The following is a 10,331-nucleotide window of genomic DNA, read 5'->3' on the forward strand; positions in this document are numbered from 1 at the left end:
TATAAATTTAAGCTACTTTGAAGATTTTACTTACATTAAAATTGAGCTAAAAAGTCACAATATTTGTTTTAAAATTGCGACAAATATGCCCGAAATTATAGCAATTTTCTCAAACTTTGATAAACAATAGCTTTTTTATGAATTTTTCAAAACCACATTTTGTTTAGTAGGTCTGTCTAAAGAGCCCGTCAAAGGTATTAAATAATCCGCCTTTTAAACATTCCAAATTGAATAACAAGTTTTCAAAGACACACATCTCTCTGTCTCTCTCTGTCTGTCTCTGTCTGTATATCTGTCTCTCTGCCGTTATGTTTTTTTCGAGGCGAACGCTATTGTTGTGGAATATATCGCTAAACAAACATCCAGAACAAATACAACTTTGAAATAATGATGCACTGTTACCGGCCTTCGTGCAAAATTATTTGAATAAAGTCGAACGCCATATGAGAGGTGGGTCAGCCTCTCTGCGAACAGATCGCGGCAATCTTAGCATAATTTGTTCTGTTACACTTTGAAGTATTGCAGTTGCATTGTATGACCAGGACACGATAAAATGTCATATCATTACACGATTTATGATTGCAACGCTAAAGTGGGAGAGAGATAAATGAAGTTTTTGAAGTATTTCGATTCCGATATCCACCTCGAGTGCCGAGTCACAATTACTTACCCGACCCTTTGCATTGACATCTGCACCGTGTTTAATCAGCAATTCAGCGACGTCTGTATGACCTTTTTCAGAAGCCGCATGCAATGCTGTGGATTCGTACTACAAAAATTTAGGCAACGTTAAAATTGCTATTCACCAATAAGAACTAAATCCTGTCGGCATTGTATGTGGGATATATCGAAAAAGTCTGACAATATTATTGAAATCAAAAACGTCACAGCAATCAAGGAGTATGCTTTTATGTTGACGGGAAATTAAGGATGTACGATCGGAAAAGGGAAAAGTAATGTCAATTTTTTTTCAAATGGGGTTTTTGAATACCTACATATGAGAGTAGTCCAAAGCTTGGGAAAATAGATGGGGTCATTGCGCTTTTTTTTACAAAATGACATTAAAAATTCACGGTTTTTCACAAAATCACTAAAAATCAATTAAACAGGTTATCATTTTCCTATTATATCATGATTGCATTTTTCACCTTTTAAACTGCAAAAGAACAAACAGATTATAAATTTAAGCTACTTTGAAGATTTTACTTACATTAAAATTGAGCTAAGAAGTCACTATATTTATTTTAGCTCACGTGTGTAAACACGTGGGCTAATGTCATAGCGATGTCTGTCTGTCTGTCTGTCCGTGAGTGTGTGTGTGTGTGTGTGTGTGTGTGGTGTGTGTTATGTTTGTGTGTGTGTGTGTGTGTGTGTCTGTCTGTTTACACGATATTTCAAAAATGCCTGAACGGATTCAAGTCAGATTTGGTGCACAGGTACAATATGCTACTTGCAAGAGCTGATTAGATTTTGCTTAGTGTGGCTTGCATGTTAATGAAATTATGCAATATCGTTTTTTTCCCCTACAATGGTTTCCCTATGGAGACGGTAATGATAGCGTAGACATATATCAAGAAATACTGCACAAAATTTCATAAAACTTTTCACAGATGACAATCTAAGAACATTATGATGATACTGTGAGTGTCATGTCAATTATCTTCTTATTTCATATTTAATGAACTTTTGTTATTAGTGAGATAACTGTGAAATTCCTGCACCAAACTTGATGATACTTTCAACAATATTGATCTGATATATATCTAATTATACTTAGAAGCATTAGGCAGGTGTCAAGTTTATAAATAGCTCATTTGCATATTTTATGAAGGTTTGTAATTAGTCATATAACTCCGATATAACTTCACCAAATGTGATGAAATCTGCTGCAGATACTGATCCGACTGATATCGAACTGTAATCTAAAGCATTTAGTAGTGTGAAATTAATTAAGGGTCATTTGCATATTTAATGAACTTTGTAATTAGGTATATAACTCTAAAATTACGGCATCCTAGTCAGTGAAATTGGGTACAGATATTGTTTTGATAAATCTCTAATTGTACTGAGAAGCATTTGGCAGTGTCAAGTTAATAAAGAGGTCATTTGCACGTTTTTGAAGTTTTGTAATTAGTGATATAACTCAAAAATAACTGCACCAAATGTGATGAAATCTGCTGCTGATACTGATCCGACAGATATATAATTGTGGTGTAGAGCATTTAGTTGTGTGAAGTTAATTAAGGGTTCATTTGAATATTTAATAAACTTTGTAACTAGTGATATTACTCCAAAATTACAGCGTTAAATTTGATGAAACTTGCTACAGATGTTGATCTGATAAATATCCAATAGTACTGAGAAGCATTGAGCAGAGTCAAGTTGATAATTAGCTAATTTGCATATTTCATGAAGTCTTATAATTTGTCATATAACTCCGAAATAACTGCATCAAATGTGATAAAAACTGCTGCACATACTGATACGACAGATATCTAACTGAATTGTAAAGCATTTAGTAGTGTAAAGTTAATTAAGGGTTCATTTGCATATTTAATAAACTTTGTAATTAGGTATATTATTCTCAAATTACGGCGCCAAAATTTGTGAAACGTGCTACAGATATTGATTTGATAAATATTTAATTGTGCTATGAATCATTGAACAGTGTCAAGTTAATTTAGGGTTTATTTGCATATTTCTTGAACTTTGTAATTAGTGACATTACTCTAAAATTACAGCATTAAATTAAATAAAACGTGCAACAAATGTTGATCTGATGGATATCTAATTGTCCCATAAAGCATTGAGCAGTGTCAAGTTAATTAACAGCTCATTTGCATATTAAATAAAGTTTTGTAATTAGTGATTAAACTCTGAGAGTACTGTGCGAAGTTGAAAAAACCTGCTACATATAGTGATAACATATATCTCATTGTTCTGTGAAGCGCACTACTATTATTAAATCTGTTGTAAAACACGTGAGCATATTCATTTCATATCTGGTTTAAATTGCGACAAATATGCCCAAAAGTTTAGCAATCGGAGAGAGTAATTAATTAATTATTGATAGTGTGGACTAGAGTCAATTTTCTCAAACTTTGCTAAACAATAGCTTGTTTCTGAATTTTCAGAACCACATTTTGTTTAGTAGGTCTGTCTAAAGAGCACGTCAAAGGTATTAAATAATCCGCTTTCAAGCATTATAAATTTGAATAAAAGGTTTTTCAAAGACACATATCTCTCTGTCTCTGTCTGTCTCTGTCTGTTTGTATATCTGTCTCTCTGCCGTTAGGTTTTTTCGAGGCGAAGGCTATTGTTGTGGAATATATCGCTAAAAAATTACCAGGACAAATACAACTTTAAAATAGTGATACAATGTTACCGGTCTTCGTGCAAAATCATTTGAATAAAGCCGAACGCCATATGCGTGGTGGGTCACCTTCTCTGCGAACAGATCGCGGCCATCTTAGCATAATTTGTTCTTATACACTTTGAAGTATTGCAGTGGGATTGTATGACCAGGACACCATAAAATGGCATAGCATTGTTCGATTAAGTGACTGTAACGTTAAAGTGCGAGAGAGATAAATGAAATTGTTGAAGTATTACGAGTCCGATATCCACATCGAGTACCGAGTCACATTTACTTACCCGACCCTTTGCATTGACATCTGCACCATGTTTAATCAGCAATTTAGCGACGTCTGCATGACCTGCTCCGGAAACCGCATGCAATGCTGTGAATTCGTACTACAAAATGTAAACAATATTAAGATTGCTATTCACCAATAAGAACTAAATCCTGTCGCATGGTATGAGGCATTACACATGTACTGAAAAAGTCTTACAATGTTATTGAAATAAACAAAGTCACAGTAATCAAGGAGTATGCCTTCATTGCGATGGGAAATTAAGGATATACGATCGGAAAAGGGAAAAGTAATGTAAATTTTTTCAATATTTTTTTTTGAATACCTACATATGAGAGTAGTACAAAACTTGGGAACAAAGATGGGGTCGACGCGCTTGTTTTTTTTTACAAAATGACATTAAAATTCACGGTTTTTCACAAAAGCACTAAAAATCAGTTAAACAGGTCACCATCTTCCTATTTATATCATGATTGCATTTTGCACTTTTCCACAGTGAAAGAACAAAACCGATTATAAATTTAAGCTACTTTGAAGATTTTACTTACATTAAAATTGATCTAAAATGTCACGATATTTTTTTAACCAAAATTGCATCAAATTTGACCAAAATTTTAGCAATGGGAGAGGGTAATTTATTAATTATAGTGTGGACTAGAGTCAATTTTTTAAAACTTTGATTAACAATTGCTTTTTTTGTGAATTTTTCAAAACCACATTATGTTTAGTAGGTCTGTCTAAAGAGCACGTCATAGGTATTAAATAATCCGCTTTCAAACATTCCAAATTTGAATAAAAGATTTTTCAAAGACACACATCTCTCTGTCGCTGTCTGTCTCTGTCTGTTTGTATATCTGTCTCTCTGCCATCATTTTTTCTCGAAGCGAACGCTATTGTTGTGGAATATATCGCTAAACAAACAACCAGAACAAATACAACTTTGAAATAATGATACACTGTTACCGGTCTTCATGCAAAATCATTTGAATAAAGTCGAACGCCATATGAGTGGTGGGTCACCCTCTCTGCGAACAGATCGCGGCAATCTTAGGATAATTTGTTCTTCTATATTTTGAAATATTGCAATGGCATTGTGTGACCAGGACACCATCAAATGGCATACATTATTTGATTAAGTGACTGTAACGTTAAAGTGCGAGAGAGTAAATGAAGCTGTTGAAGTATTACGATTCTGATATCCACATCGAGTACCGTGTCACATTTACTTACCTCATTCTTAGCATTGACATCTGCACCATGTTTAATCAGCAATTCAGCGACGTCTGCATGACCTTCTCTAGAAGCCTCATGCAATGCTGTGGATTCGTACTACAAAAATGTAAACAATGTTCAAATTGCTATTCACCAATAAGAACTAAATCCTGTCGGCATTGTATGAGGCATATACCGAAAAAGTCTGACAATATTATTGAAATCAAAAAAGTAACAGTAATCAAGGATGTACAGTCGGAAAAGGGAAAATTAATGTCAATTTTTTTCAAATTGGAATTTTTGATTACCTACATCTGAGAGTAGTCCAAAACTTTGGAAAAAAGATGGGGTCACCGCGCTTGTTTTTTGCATTAAAAAAACACGGTTTTTCACAAAATCACTAAAAATCGATTAAACAGTTCATCATTTCCTATTTATATCATGATTGCATTTTTCACTTGTACACTGTAAAAGAACAAACAGATTATAAATTTGTGTTATTTTGAAGATTTTACTTACATTAAAATTGAGCTAAAAAGTCACAATATTTATTTTTAACATTGCGACAAATATGCCCAAAATTATAGCAATGGGAGGGGGTACTTTATTAATTATTGATAGTGTGGACTAGAGTCAATTTTCTCAAACTTTGATAAACAATAGATTTTTTGTGAATTTTTCAAAACCACATTTTGTTTAGTAGGTCTGTCTAAAGAGCCCGTCAAAGGTATTAAATAATCCGCTTTCAAACATTCCAAATTTGAATAAAACGTTTTTCAAAGACACACATCTCTCTGTCTCTCTCTGTCTGTCTCTGTCTGTATATCTGTCTCTCTGCCGTTATGTTTTTTTGAGGCGAAGGCTATTGTTGTGGAATATATCGCTAAACAAACAACCAGAACAAATACAACTTTGAAATAATGATACACTGTTACAGGCCTTCGTGCAAAATCATTTGAATAAAGTCGAACGCCATATGAGTGGTGGGTCACCCTCTCTGCGAACAGATCGCGGCCATCTTAGCATAATTTGTTCTTCTATATTTTGAAGTATTGCAATGGCATTGTGTGACTAGGACACCATCAAATGGCATACATTATTTGATTAAGTGACTGTAACGTTAAAGTGCGAGAGAGTAAATGAAGCTGTTGAAGTATTACGATTCTGATATCCACATCGAGTACCGTGTCACATTTACGTACCTCATTCTTAGCATTGACATCTGCACCATGTTTAATCAGCAATTCAGCGACGTCTGCATGACCTTCTCTAGAAGCCTCATGCAATGCTGTGGATTCGTACTACAAAAATGTAAACAATGTTCAAATTGCTATTCACCAATAAGAACTAAATCCTGTCGGCATTGTATGAGGCATATACCGAAAAAGTCTGACAATATTATTGAAATCAAAAAAGTAACAGTAATCAAGGATGTACGATCGGAAAAGGGAAAAATAATGTCAATTTTTTTTCAAATGGGAATTTTTGAATACCTACATATGAGAGTAGTCCAAAACTTTGGAAAAAAGATGGGGTCACCGCGCTTGTTTTTTACAAAATGACATTAAAAAAACACGGTTTTCACAAAATCACTAAAAATCAATTAAACAGTTCATCATTTTCCTATTTATATCATGATTGCATTTTTCACTTGTACACTGTAAAAGAACAAACAGATTATAAATTTAAGCTACTTTGAAGATTTTACTTACATTAAATTGAGCTAAAAAGTCACTATATTTATTTTTAAATTGCGACAAATATGCACAAAATTATAGCAATGGGAGGGGGTACTTTATTAATTATTGATAGTATGGACTATAGTCAATTTTCTCAAACATTGATGAACAACAGCTTTTTTGTGAATTTTTCAAAACCACATTTTGTTTAGTAGGTCTGTCTAAAGAGCCCGTCAAAGGTATTAAATAATCCGCTTTCAAACATTCCAAATTTGAATAAAAGGTTTTTCAAAGACACACATCTCTCTGTCTCTCTCTGTCTGTCTCTGTCTGTATATCTGTCTCTCTGCCGTTATGTTTTTTTTCGAGGCGAAGGCTATTGTTGTGGAATATATCGCCAAACAAACAACCAGAACAAATACAACTTTGAAATAATGATACACTGTTACCGGCCTTCGTGCAAAATTATTTGAATAAAGTCGAACGCCATATGAGAGGTGGGTCAGCCTCTCTGCGAACAGATCGCGGCCATCTTAGCATAATTTGTTCTGTTACACTTTGAAGTATTGCAGTTGCATTGTATTACCAGCACACGATAAAATGTCATATCATTACACGATTTATGATTTCAACGCTAAAGTGGGAGAGAGATAAATGAAATTGTTGAAGTATTACGAATCCGATATCCACATCGAGTACCGAGTCACATTTACTTACCCGACCCTTTGCATTGACATCTGCACCATGTTTAATCAGCAATTTAGCGACGTCTGCATGACCTGCTCCGGAAACCGCATGCAATACTGTGAATTCGTACTACAAAAATGTAAACAATGTTAAAATTGCTATTCACCAATAAGAACTAAATCCTGTCGGCATGGTATGAGGCATATACCGAAAAAGTCTGACAATGTTATTGAAATCAAAAACGTCACAGCAATCAAGGAGTATGCTTTTATGTTGACGGGAAATTAAGGATGTACGATCGTGAAAGGGAAAAGTAATGTCAATGGTTTTTTTGAATACCTACATATGAGAGTAGTCCAAAACTTGGGAAAAATGATGGGGTCACCACGCTTGTTTTTTTACAAAATGACATTAAAAACTGACATTTTTTCACAAAAACACTAAAAATCGATTAAACAGGCTATCATTTTCCTATTTATATCATGATTGCATTTTTCACTTTTACTCTGCAAAAGAACAAACAGATTTTATAATATGCCTAGCTTGAATTCAGCCATCTGATTGGCTGGAGCCAGGGTTTATATCCTCAACAAGAAGACCTGGCCAAGACAGGAGAACTCTGCATTTGATTGGCTGTGGTATTGTGAAAATTGTCGTCTGCACAATATGAGGAAGCTCGCGCAAATTTCAATATTTCTGATGTAGAGCTCAATCGATGATCAACACCTAACCATGTCGGACCAACAGACGGAGGCTAATTTCGATCTAAATTTTAGTCTGGAGCAGCTCGATGAAATCACCGACGAAGAGCTTGTGCGAGCAGCGACGGCGATCGAACAACAAATTGCGTCGTCGTCGGTACCCTCAGTTAGCAACGCACTGCCGGCTACCGAACCTCTCATTTCATGCCAACACAGAGCAAGACGATTCCCCGAATTAACAAACGAAACGGTGGAACAGTTGGCAGCGAAAAAAAACGAAGCAAATACGAACGCATCAACTAAGTGGGGAGTGAAATTACTAAAAAGTAAGTATTAAATAAAAAATAAATGTCGAAGGATGAGTCTCATCTGAATTTTTTCGAAATTGTGATTCGAAACACCGTCGGAACCTCTATGGACGGACGTACCACACCAGCCGGGCGCCGCCATTTTAACTGTTTTGTAAACAATGCAGTGACCGTTTGACCTGTTGACCTTCACTTTTGACACGCATTTTACTGTATTGTATTTCTTCCGTTGCAGCCTGGTGTGGAGAACGATCATTCTCACCAGATTTTGAGATGCTTCCGGTAGAAACCCTGGCTAACCTACTGAGGCAGTTTTATGCCGAAGTAAGAACACGAGAAGGCAACGATTACAGCATTAGAACTCAAGCTATTCCGGAATTAGGGCGGCTATCCATCGTCACATCACGAACGTACCATTCAACCGTACCGTTAATATCTTGCGAGACAGAGAATTTCAGACGGCGAATAATGTATTTATTGGAAAGATCAAGAGTCTGAAGCGAGAAGGCAAGGACACGGTCCGTCACAAAACGCCGATTAGTGAGGGGGACCTGAAGAAGATGTTTGCGAGTGGGACACTGTCAGACTCTGACCCGTTGTCATTATTGCGCCTCGTTTGGTTCAATGTAGAGTTTTCTTTTGCCGAAGGGGGCGGAAGGGTCTGCGTGATTTACACAAGGGGAGTTTTACTTTGAAGAGGGATGACGAAGGGAGAGAATTCATAACTTTAGCATATGTAGAAGCAACTAAAAACCATCCCGTGGATTTAAAAGATGACTTCGAGTCTGAGAAACGTATGTACAAAACGGGGTCTCCTCTTTGCCCAGTTACAGCTATTTTGAAGTATATTACTAAACTCAACCCAAATTGCAATGCCTTTTTTCAGCGGCCAATTTCCAATTTCTCTGGCAATGAAAGCATTTGGTATGTCAACAGTCCTCTTGGTCACAATTCTTTGGGTGAAATGATGAAGAAGATTTCGATTGCCGCAGAATTGAGTACGATGTACACAAACCATTGTGTGCGAGCGACCACGATCAAGTCGCTGAACGACGCTGGGGTCCCGACTCGTATCATTATGAATCTGAGTGGTCACCGAAATGAAGGGAGTATTCGCAGTTATTGCCGTGATAGTTCCAATGAACAAAAACGCCAGTGCAGTGACATTCTAATGTCAGCAATCTTAAATTCACCTACCAGAAATGTTTCAGTTGTCGGGACTCCAGCTTCGTCGACACCCGTACCCGCGGTTGCTCACACTCAATTTGAGGGAAACGCGTCGACATGCCAAAATGTCCAGTATGTATCACCTTCGAATTTGTTCAATAACTGTAGTTTTCAAGGCAGTGTATATGTTTACACAAACAGTTATTATTCATCAAAAAAAAATTAGAGCGTACATTTCGAATAATATGAGTCGCCATGTACAGATGTAAGTGTCCGAATAATGTATTTCGTAACTTGATCAGCGTTCAGGCGACCTATCTCAGACATGCGTACTCTTGCGCACTATAGTTCCGTTTTATTTACATTGCCAATGTTACACTGTTTATCATTCCGTTTCCTGTTAAGAGTTTTTTGAATAAAATTTTTCAAGTTTGAAAATTTTCATCACAGTGTTGCGTTATTTTGTTTGTGAAATCAAGTGTGCACGAGCGTACCTCGGACTGAGATCTTCTTGTCGAGTTTGTGATGAAGCCCTTGGGCCAGCATGATTAGTATGTATCCCTCCTCTAAACTTCAGGTCAGAAATAGCAACTTTGTCCTCTTGTATTCAACTTTGTCATATTATAATGAGGTTATAAACGGTACGCTCGGGTATTTGGTTGCGGATATAAGACCTCTGGGGTGAAAATTAGCATATTTGGGTGAAATAATCACCTCGCTTCGCTCGGTGATTATTTCCCGCCAAATATGCTAATTTTCACCCCAGAGGTCTTATATCCGCAACCAAATACCCTCGCTTGCCGTTTATAACCTCTAAATAAATTTAAGCTACTTTGAAGATTTTACTTACATTAAAATTGAGCTAAAAAGTCACGATATTTATTTTTTAATGAAAATTTCAACAAGTATGCCCAAAATTTTAGC

Source organism: Ptychodera flava, unplaced genomic scaffold, assembly GCF_041260155.1.
Source record: "Ptychodera flava strain L36383 unplaced genomic scaffold, AS_Pfla_20210202 Scaffold_75__1_contigs__length_567515_pilon, whole genome shotgun sequence".
Classification (NCBI taxonomy): Eukaryota; Metazoa; Hemichordata; class Enteropneusta; family Ptychoderidae; genus Ptychodera; species Ptychodera flava.